This window comes from Eulemur rufifrons, chromosome 3 (genome assembly GCF_041146395.1).
Source record: "Eulemur rufifrons isolate Redbay chromosome 3, OSU_ERuf_1, whole genome shotgun sequence".
Lineage (NCBI taxonomy): Eukaryota > Metazoa > Chordata > Mammalia > Primates > Lemuridae > Eulemur > Eulemur rufifrons.
Genome location: NC_090985.1, coordinates 21,252,412 through 21,270,599, shown reverse-complemented (window position 1 = coordinate 21,270,599; position 18,188 = coordinate 21,252,412). Strand labels below are relative to the sequence as shown.

The 18,188-nt window shown below is 33.9% G+C and overlaps 2 non-coding genes and 1 pseudogene across 2 annotated transcripts; all 3 read right to left on the bottom strand.

Annotated features, from left to right (window-relative positions):
- Positions 1 to 7,788: 7,788 nt before the first annotated feature.
- Positions 7,789 to 7,846, bottom strand: LOC138382339 (small nucleolar RNA SNORD109A; annotated as a pseudogene).
- A 3,442-nt stretch (positions 7,847 to 11,288) lies between these two features.
- LOC138382337 (small nucleolar RNA SNORD109A) lies at positions 11,289 to 11,355 on the bottom strand. The gene has a single exon (XR_011233419.1). It is a non-coding gene; the product is annotated as a small nucleolar RNA SNORD109A (small nucleolar RNA).
- Positions 11,356 to 14,922: 3,567 nt separating this feature from the next.
- On the bottom strand, positions 14,923 to 14,989 carry LOC138382338 (small nucleolar RNA SNORD109A). Its single transcript, XR_011233420.1, has one exon. It is a non-coding gene; the product is annotated as a small nucleolar RNA SNORD109A (small nucleolar RNA).
- Positions 14,990 to 18,188: the final 3,199 nt, after the last annotated feature.

Genomic DNA, 18,188 nt, shown 5'->3' with positions numbered 1-18,188 from the left:
CAACATGTTGCATTTCTAAGGGGTAGTTTATAGTGGCTTCTTTTCTTATATGTGACATACTTTCCTGTTTCTTTGCATATCTTATAATTATTTGTTGAAAACTGGACCTTTTATATATAATGTGGCAACTCTGTAAATCAGATCCTCTCCATTCCCTGAGCTTGTTTTTGTTGCTGTTTGCTGTTGTGGCTCATGTAGTTTAGACCCTTCCTTAGCTTAACCTCCTGATTGCACAGAGCCTAAAAGGAAAGCCAGAGGTAAGCAATTGGGATGCTTTTTGTGCTGGTGCACAGTTTTGCACATGTATATGGCCTTATAGATAATAATGAATGTGTCAGAGCTTTTTGAAGCATCCTTTGGACATCTCCTTCCTGACATTTTTCTTTTTAGTTTTCTGGCCAGCTTCTTGTTTGTCCCAAATACTATCAACACTTAGGTATCTGTTATATTCAACAATTGCCATAAATTCTTTTTAACTAATGCTCTGGGATTGAGATTTTTCTTATTGAGTGAGCACTGAGTCAGTGCAAATAAATATAAATCCCAATATATTGGGCTTTTTCAGGAAACTTCCAGAGAGGTCAAATAAAGATAATTCTCGGGGATAGGGCTTTTTTGGGAAACTTCCAAACATGTTCTTTCTTCTTCAGTGGCTGCTATCATGCAGGTTCTTGTGACTACCATAGTGCTGGGGAGAAGAGGATGAGAAGACGCCCTGGTAAAATGACACAAATCTTCCAGTTTTTACTGATAATCAGCCATTTTTCTTGAATAAATATTCTTTGGAATTTTGTAAGTCTTTGGTTAATTTCCAAAGTTTTGGAAAATTACTTTGATCATTTCTGTCAAGTCTCTTATTGATTTTATGGAGGAGTGGATTTTTAGAGGTTCTTACTCTGACTTTTCAGAAGTGCTTTGCCCGTATTGATTGATCTTTAAATGGAAAAGCAATCTTGCCTTCCTTGGATAACTCCTGATTGCTCACAAAATATTTCTACATATTTTTATATTTCCTTTGTTAAAATTTTGCTTAGATGTTTTGCATTTACATTCATGGGGGATATTGTTGTATATTCTTCTTTTTAAACTTCTGGGGTTTTCTATCTGGGTATTGCTGCCCATATAGAATAAGGTGGGAAATATTACCTTCTTTAAAATTTTCTGGAATATTATACAGAATGGGTATTGTTTCTTATTTCATATGAAGCTATATGTACCTGGAGTTTTCTCTGTTTTAATTACAAAGTCAATTTATTTAATATAGGGCTAAGCATGTTATCTTCTTCTTCATTGAATTTTTGTGGTTTGTCTCATTGAGGAATTTTTTCACCTCATTTAAATTATTTAAAACTGTTGGTATAGATTTTTCACAAATTTTTCTTATTATGATTTCAACTCATAGGATCTGTAATGATGTCACTTCTCATATTTCCAGCTGTTGGTATTTGTGTCTTTTTTTTTTTTCTTCTTAATCACTCTCACTAGAAGTTTATTGACATTATTCATCTTCTCAATGGACTAATTTTCAATTTTACCAACTTTTCTCTTTGTAAATATTTTTGTTTATGTTTCATTGACTTTTACTTTTATTTTTATTATTGTCTTTATTTCTCTTAATTTAATTTGCTCTTTTTTAAGCTTCTTAAGGTAATAGGAAGTTATTGATTTAAGACATTTCTTCTTTCCCAATATAGGCATTTCAGTGCTATAAACTTCCCCCTGAATACTGTTTTATCACTATTCCACAAATTTTTAGATGTTATATTTTTATCTTTATTCAGTTCAAAATACTTTTAAATTTTCATTTTACATCTTCTTTGACCTATAACTAGTCTAGGAGTGCTAATTTCAATTTCGAAATATTAGGGAGATTTTCAAGCTGCTTTATTTTTAATTCAATCCCATTATGAATTTAAATTACCATGGTTTATATAAATGTAATGCTTTAGATTTATTGAGGCTCATTTTATGACTGTCTCATCACATGAATTATGCTAAAGGCACAGGGATCTGCTTATTTTTATTCCCTGACATATTGTTACTTGTCATAGTTTATTTTATCTGCCAAAAAAGGCAGACAAAAGCACACAAATAAATTGAGAGAATACATAAATATTAATTATAATGAAACAGCACCATTTGGTCTCATTGTCATTGTGTAACATCCAAGAGTCTTATATTCCCTTAGAAATTTCCCAATATTACTGACACTAATAGTCCACTCTATAGTCATCTGATCACTTTTTAGTTTATTACAGATGATTTTGTATTCATTATTTTTACTCAAGTATGGTACATAATCAAAACAAATAGTTCAAAGAAAATGAAACACCAGAACCTATCTTTAATGTGAAAATTTAAGGGTGAAGTCTGCCTAATGAAGCTAGTATGATAATGCAATTTTATGAGAGAAAAGAAGGGTATGTAGATAGTAGCATTGTGATATAATGAGGAGGTCATCACATTGAACCAATTCTGAAAGTCCTCTCTTCCTGTTAAAGGACATTTGGCTAGACTGACTGATACCTGAAAATAACCTTTGAGAATCTTCTGATAATTATGCTTGTCACTGATCTTGGGAAGGCAGCTCCTGACAAATTAACACTTCTATAACTGGGTTACTTTCCTATAGAGTTCTTATTTGCATTAAGAATACAGTATATACTTCAGCTTTACTTTCTTGAAGCTGGCAATATGACAATTTCATAAACTCCAACAGAACCACTTCTTAAGGGAATGGCACAGTTTGGGAGATGGTAATGTTGACACATATAAAAATTAGAATGTAACAAATAATGCAAGAATTAATTTTTAATATTTATAACATAGATTATTAGAGCAAAAATGGATCAACACCAAAACAACACTCAATATGAACCTGTTTTCCACAACTTTGTCTCTCTTCACTAATTTTAAACAATTTTTGCCCACATTGGAAAAGTAATATTACTACCCAGTGCCCATCTATTGATTATATTACTAAAAACATCCCTATATTTCGACTGCATCTGCACTTGTACTTTACTTCCTTCTTCGATTTTCTTTTTTCATTAATTTCTTTAAAAACTTTTAATTTTTCTATTTAGGGACAACCATCCATATTTCTATTCCACAAAAAATTAGCTAAGTCTTCTGGATAAATGAATCACATCAAAGGCTTTCCTGCCATACATGTTTTTCCAATTTTCTCCTAGGTGTGCTTATCCAAACCAAAAGTATCATTAACATAAACTTACACTTCATTCTCTATTCCATTATGCCCACTTTGCCACAGTATCTCAATCTGATGATAATATTTTAGTGACTAAATAAATAAATGATGAATTTACTATACACACAGGCTGTCCAAGGAAAATGATTTGTCTTCACACCAACTGTATACTTAGAAACTGCTGACATAAGATAATCATGAAATAGTGTGTGCAAGGGGACTTGAGCCTGCTATGTTTACTGAGAATGTGTGATCAGTAGGCTCACTCCAGAATTGAAGGAGCCATGTTTACAATGTGACTCTAACCATATACAGAGGGTACTGGCAACCTGATATTCTTGCTTCTCTGTGTTGCAATCTCTCAAACACACACACACACACACACACACACACACCCCTACATAAGCCATAGAAAGTTTATAGGGTGATTGATGCAAAACAAAAGTGTGTATTTCAGAAGCTATTGGACCTTTCAATGAGATGACAATAATGTCCATGTTTTATATCTATTCAGCACACTTCTATACAGCTAAGTGAACATTATGTTAGATTAAAATCCTTTGTGTTCTGTATGCATGATTGATTACTTCAACCTGGGAACTTCACTTTATGGCTTTATATTTCTTTTTATATATTATTTTATATATATTTTATATATTATTTTATATATATTATTTTTATATATATGTAAATATATTTATATTTATTTTCTTATTTGTTCATTCTCAAGCATACATTGCCAGCACTAAGGACAAAGATATGATTCAAAAAATATACCAAATATGAATCTGTTCAAACTATCTGGGAAGAAACACATGTAATGCCAGAATTTTAAAAATTTCTAGTATAATGTTAAAATTGGTAAAAGAATATTTCAGAGAACTGTTCTGGCAATTTCTCCAAATTTATACTATGAAAGCTATCCTGATTAATTTTTTCATATTAATATGACTTTATCAGTGTAATCGGTTTTGTCCTTTCATTGTTATCCTTGCATTGACTATCACAAATTTAATTATAAACTTATAAATTACTGATTTATGAACATATGAATATAAATTACTATTATAAGTAAAAATTTAAACCTGTATAATTTATCCAGATAATGGCTCTTTCAGAAAATCTGAATCTTAGTATTTAAGATTTGCAATTTGGAGTATTTAAGTGATTGGAAATAAAAGACTATCCTGGCATGACTGTAAGTGATAAACTCTACTGTTATAGCTTATGTTGTAAAAAGGATTGCCAATTTTCATTGTATTAAACACAACCTATGTTAATAAGATTAACCATAAGTATATATCCCTTAAAAAGATATCCTAAATAATATTATTTTAGTGCCCTATTTACATATCTATAAGACATAATGTTACCTCAACATTTTAATACAGTAGTGAAACAATGGTAACCTGAATATTTCGGTGGTGAGTGGACTATTTCTCATTAAACAAAAATGCATGGACCTAACTTGCACACTTTACCTATTATAAAAATTATTTCTACAGAAACAGAAGCATGAGTGCATAAAGACTAATATATAATGATTATGAATATATATCTTGCAATAGCAAAAAAGTTAACACCATTATTCTGAAAACAGTAAATGGCTAAAGAAAATGTGGTGTGCTTCACATAATACTGAGGACACTAGCACTGCTACAGTTGTTGACATGGAGACCTTAGGACCTATAGAACCTCAGGAGATTGTAAACATATAATACTATCATAATGTCATATATCAAATCAGTATCTCCTCATGATAAAATAAACTTGTTATGATAGATAAATCATAGATATGAAGATAGATGAATTGATAGATACTTGCATTAGAATAGAAAATTTAGGTTCTTTAATAGGGCAAATAATTAAATATTTTACTTCTGAAAAGCAGAGAAGAAATGTCAAAAATACATCTGTCTTAAAATATCTTCTATTCTTCTATAGTGATAACTCTTGGTAGTAATTTTTTTTATTTCAGCTTATTATAGATGTACAAAAGTTCAGGTTGTGTATATTGTCCGTGCCCCCCCATCCCCCCGAGTCAGAGCTTCAAACGTGTCCATTCCCTAGACTGTGCACATCACACTCTTTATGTAGGTATACACCCATCCCCTCTTTCCACCCCCCACATATGTCCAACCCTCAATTGGTGTTATTCCCAAATGTGCACTTAGGTAATGATCAGGGAAACCAATTTGCTGGTGAATACATGTGGTGCTTATTTTTGCATTCTTGGGATACTTCACTTAGTAGAATGGGTTCCAACTCTCTCCAGGAGAATAAAAGAGATTCTAAGTCACCATTATTTCTTATAGCTGAGTAATACTCCATGGTATACATATACCACATTTTACTAATCCACTCACGTATTGATGGGCATTTCGGTTGTTTCCACATCTTTGCAATTGTGAATTGTGCTGCTATAAACATTCGGGTGCAGATGTCTTTGTAATAGAATGTCTTTTGTTCTTTTGCATGTGGAGAGACAGGAACACTCATACGCTGCTAGTGGGACTGCAAACTAGTGCAACCCCTGTGGAAGGCAATATGGAGATATCTTAAACAGATTCAAGTAGACCAACCATTCGACCCAGCAATCCCATTATTGGGCATCTACCCAAAAGAACAAAAGACATTCTTGGCAGTAATTTATGCCTGGAAGTCTTTTTTTTTTTTTTTTTTAAGCAAAAGAAGGGAAAATTAGGAAAGTGGGATTAAAAGCTAAAACATATTTTAGTTATAGTGTGTCAAGTACTCAAATGGTAAGAAGGACTTGGATTTACCAGTTGTATATTGACTAAGTAATCTCCAAGAAAATCCTTAAGCAAGCAGTTCATTGTTCTGAATTTTGGCTTTATACCTCACCTAAATTCATCAATATTACCCAAAGTTTCTCTACTGTACAACACATCTCGGACTCTATTCTCTTAAGATCTGTGAGCAACATCATTATGTGTGGTGTGGAAATAATCACACCAAATGTTAATAACTATATTTGCTTCTATATTCAATTATATAGCACATGGAATGGAACAGCATGAGGGCATCACGACATTAATTCCCTCTCTGTGAAAGAAGAGATGCGTCAGTTTAAGTGATCTTGCAAAAAAAGTATAAAGAATTAATCCAGTGCCAAAGTACATGAATACATGGGGACAAGTTTGCAACATTTAAGACTTGGAATTGTTTATCTTGCTTTTATAACAGAGAAAAAAGTATAAGTTAAAGAATTTAAGCATATGCATGAAAATGTATAAATGTGTTAAAGCAAAAATATATCAGTAACTACTCCATGATATGATATGCTAAAATGTCTATATTAAAGAGAGAACAAACTTGATCTATTATGAGGGCATCAATTGGTAAGCATCAAGTAATACATGATATACATGGCAATATTCTTAAGAAATATATTAAACAATATTTGGACTAGTTTGATGGAATATTTTAACTTTCTATGGAAGTATAATATACATATAGAAGAGTACACACACTAAAAAGGTAAAGCTCAATTAATTTGCATGATCCAAACATAGCAAGTAATCAATACACAGACCAATATGGAAATGTTACATGCACTCCAGAAACTACCCATAAAGCATACCAGAAACCATTCCAGAAGCCACTCAGAAACCACTTGTTTCCATCTCACATATGCCATAAACAGATAAAACAAAATTTAAAAAGATTGCTATTAAATTTTAAAACAAAATTTCATATACAATTTCCCATGTTGCAAAAATGAGAAGAAAACTAACACAAGTCAATCCTCAACAATTAAATTAGAATCAGAACCATAATGTAGTATGACAACAAAGACCTTATGAACCATGAAGTCTCAATTCTAAAACCCCAGCAATTGAACAGTAAAAGAAAATCTGACAATATTTTGTCATGATTTGATTTCACTATAATGATATTTTGATCCAGTAGCAAATTGCCAAAAACTCTCTTAAATTCCATGTTTCCATAAAAGAAGAAAAGAGTTAAAAGAAAAAATAGAAATGATAAGTATCAATAATGTAAGTAATTTGGATGAAGGTCCCAATGAGGAAAAAGACATACCACAAAAATATGATCAAATAAGCCTCTGGAAATATGAACTCAGAGACTTAAAGACCTGGGAAAGAGCATGTAACACATGAATTCCAAAAGTTACCAGTTTAGCTACTCATCCCATTCTCTGAAGTGGAGGACCGTATTCCAGGCTTTCTATCTTGGCAAAACATGACAGGCAAAAAAAAAAGCAAAGGCAAACTCTTAGAAAATACTCAACAGTGAAAATACCAAAGCACTGAAATTGCTTTCTTAATGAGAGGTTCTATTGTCATTATTTAACACAGGCATAGTCTTCCCTCAGTACTGGCGTTAACACACCAATGAGATTTCCAGTACACATCACAGTTGCTTGACCCTTTCTTAATACAATCATTTTAATGTCCTGATGTCAAGGAAATATGTCAAGAACAAAGTGTAAAAACAGATGTGCTCCCAGTGTTACTATACTGTCACTGAGGGGTTACCAAGTAAGCTAGGATCTGAAAGTCTTACTTGTCCTACTAGAGGGCCACTCATCTGGACCTCAGATTGACATCTGCAATGTGTCTCTCACCATCCTCGGACAATTACCAATCCAGACAATAACATTCCAATAAATAAGTATTTTCCATAGCTAGGCTTATTTTGTACAGGCTAATCTAATACTTTATGAATGAAGAATAGTAAATGTATAATAGACATTTTGTTTAGTATCTACGTAATGGAACGCTCATAGACATAAGATGAAAAAATGACCTTGGATTGCTATAATAAAATTAGATAAAATCTACTCAATACACAGAAATTGGAGGCATTCATATACACTCATAACACTCAAGCCAAATTTCACATCAAAAACTCAATACATTTTACAATAGCCTCAAAGAAAATTAAATATCTAGGCATATATTTAATAAAAGATGTGAGAGACATATACAGGCAGAACTACGAGACACTAAGAAAAGAAATTATACAAGATCTAAGCAGATGGCAAAATCTGCCTTGCTCATGGATTGGTAGAATCAGTATCATTAAAATGTCCATACTACCTAAAGTGATTTATAGAATTAATGCAATCCCTATCAAAGTACCATCATCATTCTTTGTAGATCTAGAAAAACTAATTCTATGTTTTGAATGGAACCAGAAAAGACCTCATGTAGCCAAAGCAATCTTAAGTAAAAAGAACAAGCTAGGAGGTATCTGTTTACCAGACTTCAAGTTGTACTACAAGGCTATAGTAACTAAAATAGCATGGTATTGGCACAAGAATAGAGGCATAGACCTTTGGAACAGGACTGAGAATCTGGAGATGAAACCATTCACATGTGGTAATCTAATCTTTGACAAAGCAGACAAAAAAATACACTGGGGAAAAGAATCTCTTTTCAATGAATGGTGCTGGGAAAACTGATATCTCCATGCAGAAGATTGAAACCAGATCCCCACTTCTCACCTCTCACAAAAATCAATTCAAGATGGATAACAAATTTAAACCTAAGGCATGAAACCTGAAGAATTCTAGAAGAAGATAAGGGAAGACCCTTTCAGACATCAGCCTAGGCAAAGCATTTTTGATGAAGACCCCCAAAGCAATCTTAGCAGGAACAAAAATAAATAAATGGGATCTGATCAAATTAAAAAGTTTTTGCACAGCCAAGGAAACTATCATTAGAGTGAAGAGACAGCCTACAGAATGGGAGAAAATATTTGCTCTCTACACATCCGATAAAGGACTGATAATAAGAATGTATCTAGAACTTAAAAAAACCCAACAAGAATAAATCAAAAAACCCCATCAAAAATGGGCAAAGGAAATGAACAGAAACTTTTCAAAAGAAGACAGAATAATGACCAGCAAACATATAAAAAAATGTTCAACATCTCTAATCGTTAGACAAATGCAAATCAAAACCACAATGAGATATCATCTAACCCCAGTGAGATGGCCTCTATCAAAAAATCGCAAAACAACAAATGCTGGCGAAGATGTGAAGAGACAGGAAAACCCTTACACTGTTGGTGGGACTGCAAATTGGTGCAACCTCTGTGGAAAAGAATCTGGAGATGCCTCAAAGAGCGAAAAATACAAATACCATTCGATCCAGCAATAGCACTATTAGGCATCTACCCAAAGAGCAAAAGACATTCGACACTAAAGTCATCTGCACCCAAATGTTTATGGCAGCACAATTCACTATCGCAAGGATGTGAAAACAACCCAAGTGCCCATCAATTCATGAGTGGATTACTAAAATTTGGTATATGTATACAATAGAATGATATTCCATTATAAGAAATGACAGTGATCTAGCACCTCTTCTATTTTCCTGGATTGAGCTTGAGCCAATAATCTGCAGTGAGGTATCACAAGATCGGAGGAATAGCCTCTATGTGTACTTGCTATAAACTTGGTACTAACTGATAAACACTATGGTGCTCACATGGTAGTAATATTCTCCACAGTGTTGTGGGTGGTAAACACACAACTAATGGTCACAGACACAGTGAGCATTGTAGAGGGAAGGGCATGCCTCTAAACCTTGCTTGGGTGAGGCAAAGACATAAAACGTAACCAGAAGATATTTGCACTTACCACTTTATTGCAACATTGATCAAAATGCCTAAAATGTGGAATGAGCTTAAGTGTTTATCAAGGGATGAATGCATAAAGAAGATGTGGTATGTGCACACAATAGAATATTATTTAGCCATGAAAAGAAGGAAATTTTGTCATTTACAGAAACATGGATATATCTGGAGAATCACATTATTCTAAGTGAAATAAGCCAGGCAGAGAAAGACAAATATTGCATTTTCATACTCATATATGGGACATAAAAAACTGATATCATGGAGTTAGTGAATAGAATTATGGCTACTGGAGATTGATAAGGGTACTGAGAAATGGTAATGAATTATGAAATTATGAAAAGAAAAAAGTGAAAATTCTAGGACATAAAATAATATCTTCAGTAAAAGAATTTTAGATTACCTGATACATGCTTACATCATGAATGGACTTCAAAAACTTTACGTTAAGTAAAAGAAAAACAAACAAACAAACAAAAACTATATATGGTGTGAGTCCATTTATATAAAAATTCTGGATAAGGCAAATCCAGAAATTTTAAGGCAAATACAGAAAGCTACTTAGTGGTTACTTGGGGAATGGGGAAAAAGCATATATTGATTATAAATGGGGATGAGGGCAATTTTAGGGATGATGAAAATTTTCTCAATTTGGATTGTAGTGATGGATACACAACTCTATAAACTTACTAAAAAATCATTGACTTGCACACTTACTGCGTCAAAGTTTGGGAAGGGGTAAAGAAGAGGTGTTGGTGAAGGGGTAATTCTGTTAAACAGAAGGCAAAAGTTCTAGTGTTCAATAGTGCAATAGGGCAAGTATAGTTAACAATAATTTATTATATTTCAAAATAACTAAAATTTTTCAAATGTTCCCAACATAAAGCAAGGATAAATGTTACACGTGAATCATGACCCAATAACCCAGGTGTGATCATTATGTGTTATATGCTTGTATTAAAATATAACATGTACATCTTCAATGTACAATTATTATGCATCAATACAAATTTTTTTAAAAAGTTAAAAGCTTAGCTACTCACCCAGTTCTCTAAAGTGGAGGCCTATAATCCAGTTTTTCTATCCTGGCAAAACATGACAGAGGAAAAAAAAAAAGCAAAGGCAAACTCTTAGAAAATACTCAACAGAGAAAATACCAAAGCAATAAAATTGCTTTCTTAATCAGAGGTTCTGTTGTCATTATTTAATACAGGCATAGCGTTCCCTCAGTACTGGCGTTAACACACCAATAAGATTTCCAGTACATATCACAGTTGCTTGACCTTTTCTTAATACAATCATTTTAAGGTCCTCATGTCAAGGAAATATGTCAAGAACAAAGTGAAAAAACAGATGTGCTCCCAGTGTTATTATGCTGTCACTGAGGGGTTACGAAATAAGCCAGGATCTGAAAGTCTTACTTGTCCTACTAGAGGGCCACTCATCTGGACCTCAGATTGACATCTGCAATGTATCGCTCACCGTCCTCACACACTGAGGCTCATCATCGATCCAGACAATAACCCTTCCAACAAACAAGTATTTTCCACAGCCAGGCTTATTTTGTGCAGTCTAGTCTAATGCTTTACGAATACAGACAAGTAAATGTACAGTAGACGTTTTGTTTAGTATCTGCATAATGGAACACGCATAGACATAAGATGAAAAAAATGACCTCGCATTGTTCTAATAAAATTAGAGAAAATCTACGGTGGAAATTTATATAAGCCTTTTGAATCAACTAAACCTGTACGGAATAGGGCATGTAGCGAAGTAATATATGGTGTGATTACAGTACATATATGAACAAAGATATCTATGTGGTGAATGTGCCAGATGAAGATAAAAATATTCAATAATTAGGACACTTGAATTTCATTACAAGGTCATTTTCTCTCAACACAAAATGGTGAAAGGGAGAAATACGTAAGACATTCCCCAAAATTGTGTAAGTTACTTCCAAAAGAGATCTAACCATAGTGAAGTAACAAAATAGAAGATTCCTTGAAGAGGGTAGAAACATCCACGGGCAAATATATGCACTGTAAAATGGATCTCCACTAAGCTACTTATGTAATGAACACATAGTCCTCGAAGTTCTGACTTCAGCAGCCACAGATACCCAGAAGAATTTCAAAAGTACCAAAGTGGTTGCTCACCTCGCTTCCCTGAAGTACAACAACTTGTTCTCATTTTTAACCTGTAACAAGGCATCATATAAAAAAAAATACATCAGGTCACAGACGCACCAAATTGGAAAGAAACAAAGTGCAACATTGGGTTCTTTATAATTATTTATCATACAGGCTTCCCAGCATCCGAGTCCTTGGGATAAACATAAGAGTTGATCTTTTGTCACCTTTGTCGTTTCATTCATTCACTTGTTTCCTCCCTGAATTCTTAATCTGCACTTTCCTCGATACCAAGCTATGTGAGTTAGTGACACAACAATTTGTGCATGAATGCAGAGTTCTAAAGCTGTATTCAACCAAAAAGATTTGATGAAAATAACCTGTGGTGTGAAAAATGGAAGGTCCTTGATAGTGGCAGTGTGAGATCAATGAGGAGGACGTCAAGTGGGCCGGTGCGGAAAGGGTTATTTGTCCTGCTCTAAAACAATAGAGGGCCACTCGGCTGCACCTCAACATCCTCAGGTACTTGTGCTTTTCCTTCATCCAGACCAGTCCACTTCCAATAAATAAGGATTCCTCACACCACACTAATGCCCCTAAAAATTTATCACCTTCATTCAGCTTAAAGCAGATTACAGCACAGGGGGATATTTCACTTGACTTTCGTGAAGCTGGCTGTAATGGCAACTCCAGAAGCTTCTCAGGACCCTTCGGTCTGCAGCAATACTTGAAGTGGTACTGCAGTGGGACAGTTGTCAGTGATGATATTGTACTCAAAACAATAGAAACCAAAACCGGAAGTTAACTGTGAACTTGGATTCCATCATTTAAAGCACTATTAAACTATGACAGGATGTATCTGACGTAAATATACACTGTGACATTTTTCCCGTCAGATTGGTTTCTAGTGCCTATCCAAAGCACATATATGTGTTCATGTTACACACATAGGATAATTACTGAACTTGACTCTGTTTTATCTGACTAGGAAAAAAATTATTTCAACATAATCCACATCCAGGCTTGCCAAATCTATTCCTGAATCCTTGCCTTCATTGATCTACAAATACAGCAAAATCCCTGAGTATATTTTTTTTCAGTCCTCATTATTATTGTATAAAATACATTTCCTTTCAGAAGCTGTGGAAAAGCTCCCAGTCAAAGAATACTTTAGTTATCTTCCTGATTTGGCTGACTTTTCAACATCGTCTTAGTTTTGTTTAATCCATTATTATTTGCAAGAGTGAGAAATGTTAATAGCAAATGACTGAAAATAATAAATAGATAAGTAAAATATATGCAGGAACAATACACGCAAAGTATTAACCAGTACAGGAAAATAATGATCAACTGTTATTAAAGATTCAATCTACATTAACAAAGTTCTTATTAATAAATTTTGAATTGAAATCTCTCACATATGAAGATATGTGAGGAGTCTAGGTTCTCTTGATATATACAATATAAACACAGAGGAATAGACACTTATATACGTGTAGATGTTATAAGGTTAAATGTATGATTCAATTTCAGAACGACTTGATTTATGGTGAAATTGAAATGATCATTTCTTTCTCACTACCCTCCATGTTCTGTCTGAGAACAAAAAACAAGCAGAGAGAAAATCAGCCTTCACTCTCTTTCGACTCGAAAGGTCCGATAAACAAAAAATAAAAGTAAGATGGGATGAAGCAAGAAAATGAAATCCATAATCCTCAGAAACTAACAGGCAGATGACCCATTTTACAAAGAGCAGAGTAATAATTTAAACTCTAATACAAAAAATGATTACAACAATATGGCAGGAATGTGTTAATAAATGGTAGAGTCATAAGGAAAATGAAAATTATGAAAAGGAACCAAGTGGAAATTCTAGGACATAAAACAATATCTTTAATAAAAAGACTTTAGATGAGCTGATACATGCTTACAACAATGATGGACTTCAAAGATTTCATGCTAAGTAAAACAAAGAAACAAATAAAAAACCTATATATGGTATAATTCCATTTATGTAAAATTTATGGATAAGGCAAATCCCTATACACACAAAGCTACTTACTGGTTACCTGGAGCTTGGGAACAAAGTATATATTGATTATAAATGCAGATAGGGCAACTTTTAGAGATGATGCAAATGTTCTCAATGTGGATTTTGGTGATGGATACACAACTCTGTAAACTTACTAAAAAATCATTGACTTGTATACTTAATGTGTCAAAGATTGGGAAAGGGTAATGAAGAGGTGTTGATGAAGGAGTAATTCTGTTAAATACAAGGCAAAAGTTTTACTGTTCAATAGTGCAATAGGGCAAGTGTAGTTAACAATAATTTATTATATTTCAGCGTAGCTAGAATTTTTCAAATGTTCCCAACATAAAGCAAGGATAAAAGTTTCACGTGAATCATGGAACAATTACCCAGATCTGAACAATATCTGTTATATGCTTGCATTAAAATATAACACTTACTCCTTGAATATACAATTATTATGCATCAATAAAAAATTTTATAAAAAAGTTACAACTTTAGTTACTCACCCCATTCTCTGTAGTGGAGGCCCACATACCAGGCTTTCTATCTTGGCAAAACAGGACAGGGGAAAAAGAATAAAAAGAAAAGGCAAACTCTTAGAAAATACTCAGCAGTGAAAATAAAAAAAGCACTGAAATTGCTTTCTTCATGAGAGGTTCTTAGGTCATTATTTAATACAGGCATAGCGTTCCCTCAGTATTGGCATTAACACACCAATGAGATTTCTAGTACATATCACAGTTGTTTCACCCTTTCTTAATACAATCATTTTAATGTCCTCATGTCAAGGAAATAGGTCAAGAACAAAGTGTAAAAACAGACGTGCTCCCAGTGTTACTATGCTGTCACTGAGGGGTTACGAAATAAGCCAGGATCTGAAAGTCTTACTTGTCCTACTAGAGGGCCACTCATCTGGACCTCAGATTGACATCTGCCATATGTCGCTCACCATCCTCGGACACTGAGGCTCATGATCGATCCAGAAATAACCCTTCCAACAAACAAATATTTTCCATAGCCAGGCTTATTTTGTGCAGTCTAATCTAATGCTTTACGAATGGAGACAAGTAAATGTATAGTAGACGTTTTGTTTAGTATCTGCATAATGGAACACTCATAGACATAAGAGACATAGAAAAAAATGACCTCGCATTGTTCTAATAAAATTAGAGAAAATCTACTGTGGAAATTTAAATAAGCCTTTTGAATCAACTAAAACTTTAAGGAATAAGTCATGTAGCGAAGTAATATATGGTGTGATTATAGTACACACCATGAATAAAGACATCTATGAGGTGAATGTGCCAGACAAGATAAAAAGATTCAATATTTAGGACACTTGAATTTCATTACAAGGTCATTTTCTCTCAACACAAAATGGTGAAAGGGAAAAATACGTAAGACATTCCCCAAAATTGTGTAAGTTACTTCAAAAAGAGATCTAAACATAGGGAAGAAAAAAAAAAGGAAGTTTCCTTGAACAGGGTTCAAACATTCACGGGCAAATATACGTGCTGTAAAATGGATCTCCACTAAGCCACATATGTAATGCACACAGAGACCTTGAAGTTCTGACTTCAGCACCCACAGACACTCAGAAGAATTTCAAAAGTACCGAAGTGGTTGCTCACCTCTCTTCCCTGAAGTACAACAACTTGTTCTCATTTTTAACCTGTAACAAAGCATCATATAAAAAAATAAATCAGGTCACAAATGCACCAAATTGGAAAGAAACAAAGTGCAACATTGGGTTCTTTATAATTATTTATCATACAGGCTTCCCAGCATCCGAGTCCTTGGGATAAACCTCAGAGTTGATCTTTTGTCACCTTTCTCGTTTCATTGATTGACTTGATTCCTCCCTGAATTCTTAATCTGCACTTTCCTCGATAACAAGCTGAGTTAGTGACACAGCAGTTTTTGCTTGAATGCCAAGTTCTAAAGCTGTATTCAACCAAAAAGATTTCATGAGAATAACCTGTGGTGTGAAAAATGGAAGGTCCTTGATAGTGGCCGTGTGAGATCAATGAGGAGGACATCAAGTGGGCCAGTGCAGAAAGGGTTATTTGTCCTGTTCTAAAACAATAGAGGGCCACTTGACTGCACCTCAAAATCCTCAGGTACTTGTGCTTATCCTACATCCAGACCAGTCCACTTCCAAGAAATAAGGATTCCTCACACCACACTAATGCCCCTAAAAATTTATCACCTGCATTCAGCTTAGAGCAGAGTGCAGCACAGGGGGACGTCTCACTTGACTTTCGTGAAGCTGGCTGTAATGGCAACTCCAGAAGCTTCTCAGGACCCTTCGGTCTGCAGCAATACTTCAAGTGATACTGCAGTGGGACAGTTGTCAGTGATGATATACTACTCAAAACAATGGAAACCAAAACCGGGAGTTAACTGGGAACTTGGATTCTATCCTTTAAAGCACTATTAAACTATGTGAGGATGTATCTGAAATACATATACACTGTAACATTTTTCCCGTCAGATTGGTTTCTAGTCCCTAACCAAGCATATATATGTGTTCACATGTTACACACATAGGATAATTTCCCAACATTACTCCGTTTTATCTGACTAGGAATAAAATGATTTCAACATAATCCACATCCAGGCTTGCCAATTCTATTCCTGAATCCTTGCCTTCATTGATCTACAAATACAGCAAAATCCCTGAGTATTTTCTTATTCAGTCCTCAGTATTATTGTATAAAATACATTTCCTTTGAGAACCTGTGTAAAAGCTCCCGGTCAAAGAATACTGTAGTTATATTCCTGATTTGGCTGACTTTTTAACATCTTCTTAGTTTCGTTTAATAAACTATTATTTGCAACAGTGAGAAATATTAAGAGCATATGACTGAAAATATTAAATAGATAAGTATAATATATGCATGAACAATAAACGCAAACTATTAACCACTACAGCAAACTAATGATCAACTGTTATTATTAAAGATTCAATCTACATTAATAAAGTTCTTATTAATAAATTTTGAATTGAAATCTCTAAAACCTATGAAGATATGTGAGGAGTCTAGGTTCTATTCTGATATATACAACACACACACAGAGGAATAGACACTTATATACCTGTAGATGCTATAAGGTTAAATGTATGATTCCATTTCAGAACGACTTGATTTATGGTTTAATTGAAATGATCATTTCTTTCACACTACCCTCCATCTTCTGTCTGAGAACAAAAAAGAAGCAGAGAGAAAATCAGCCTTCACTCTAATTTGACTCAAAACCTCCCATACACACAAAATAAAAGTAAGACAGAATGAAGCAAGAAAAGGACATCCATAATCCTTATAAACTAACAGGCAGATGACCCATTTTTACCAAGACCAGAGAAATAACATAAACTCTATCACAAAAAATGCATACAAGACAATGGCCGGAATGTGTTAATAGATGGTAGATTCATGAGGAAAATGCAAATTATGAAAAGGAACCAAGTGGGAATTCTAGGACATAAAACCATATCTTCAATGAAAAGACTTGAGATGAGCTGACACACGCTTACAACAATGATGGACTTCAAAGACTTTATGCTAAGTAAAACAAACAAACAAAAAACCTACACATGGTATGATTCCTTTTATACAAAATTGATGGATAAGGCAAATCCGTATACACAGAAAGCTACTTAGTGGTTACCTGGGACTTGGGAACAAAGCGTATATTGATCATAAATGGGGAGAGGGTCACTTTTAGGGGTGATGCAAAATTTCTCAATGTGGATTGTGGTGATGGATACACGACTCTATAAACTTTCGAAAGAAACATTGACTTGTACACTTAATGTGTCAAAGTTTTGGAAGGTGTAATGAAGATGTGTTGCTGAAGGAGTAATTCCGTTAAATAGAAGGCAAATTTCTACAGTTCAATAGTGCAATACGGCAAGAATAGTTAACAATAATTTATTATATTTAGAATTGCTAGAATTTTTCAAAAGTTCCCAACAGAAAGCAAGAATAAATGTTTCACGTGAATAATGACCCATTTACCCAGGTCTGATCAGTACGTGTTATATGCTGCTATTAAAATATATCACGTACTCCTTGAATATGTACAATTATTGTGCATCAATAAAAAATTTTATAAAAAAGTTACAACTTTAGCTACTCACCCCATTCTCTGAAGTGGAGGCCCACATACCAGGCTT